Source organism: Octopus bimaculoides, unplaced genomic scaffold (genome assembly GCF_001194135.2).
Source record: "Octopus bimaculoides isolate UCB-OBI-ISO-001 unplaced genomic scaffold, ASM119413v2 Scaffold_43180, whole genome shotgun sequence".
NCBI lineage: Eukaryota > Metazoa > Mollusca > Cephalopoda > Octopoda > Octopodidae > Octopus > Octopus bimaculoides.
Window position 1 is genome coordinate 1 of NW_026313195.1, and position 1,433 is coordinate 1,433.

Consider the following 1,433-nt stretch of genomic DNA (forward strand, 5'->3'; position numbering starts at 1 on the left):
CATCCAGCGGAGCATACTGGCTTCATTCCTTGTGAGCTTACGCATGTCCTAAGCAATCACAGCCCATGTTTCACTGCCATGTAGCATGGCTGTTCGAACACATGCGTCATACAGTCTGCCTTTTACTCTGAGTGAGAGTCCCTTTGTCGCCAGCAGAGGTAAGAGATCTCTGAACTTTGCCCAGGCTATTCTTATTCTAGCAGCTACACTTTCAGTGCACCCTCCCCACATCCAATTTTCCATATATATATATATATATATACATATATATATTTACATTATTTACATTCTTTACATTGTTTACGTTTGATGGATATTTGTCGTCATTTTGTTTGTTTTTAACACAACGTTTCGGTTGATATACCCTCCAGCCTTCGTCAGGTGTCTTGGAGAAATTTCCAACCTGGGATCTCATTCCTAAGGTATTTTTCGATGTTGTTGTTATTATTATTATTATTATTATTATTATTATTATTATTATTATTATTATTTTTATTATTATTATCATTATCATTCAGGTCACTGGCTGGAATCAAACTCGGAATCTTGGGGTTAGTAGGCCATGCTCTTAACCACTATGCCATATACCCATTGGTTCTTAACCCCAAGATTCTGTGTTCAATTCCAAGCAGTGACCTGAATAATAATAATAATAACCCAAGTTCCAAATTTCCCCAAAACATCTGATGAAGGCTGGAGGGTATATCAGCCAAAACATTGTGTTGACAACAAACAAGATGAGGACAAATATCCGTCAAACGTACATAATTCCTCATCTCTTAAATATAGAACTATATATATATTTATTAATTCATAATAGTATATAAGAAGAACAGAGAGATACACACTCTCCTGTACACACACATAACATTCCCACCAACACAAACATACACATATAAAACACACACAGACCCATATACACACGCCACAATAAACTCTGGGACCAATCAAAAACGGCTCACACACACAGACACAAACATGTATATATACACACACACACACATAGAGATGTGCCCAGAGACATTCTGACCTCTAAGACCAGTCCCCAAAACCACTGAACCATGACAGACTAGCCCAGAAACAAAAAAAAAATCCTCTTAATTCTACATTGCCCTTCCTTCCTCCCACCCCAACAAGCCTCCCACACTGTCTCTTAAAATAGCAAACATTCCCTCGCTACACACAAGAGAAAAACATGTTAAAAAGATGGGTCAGTTCCTCTCCAATTTTTTGCAAATTCTTAAATATATCTCCTGGGTATATATATATATAGTTACCAAACGCTTTTTGCTGAATACTCTCTTGTAAACCGTTTTAAACATATTCTTGTTATTATTATCAAAGAATGTATATATGTATTTTAATACTTATACTGTTTTTAACATTTCCTATTATTATCAAAGAATATATATATGTATTTTTATATATGTATT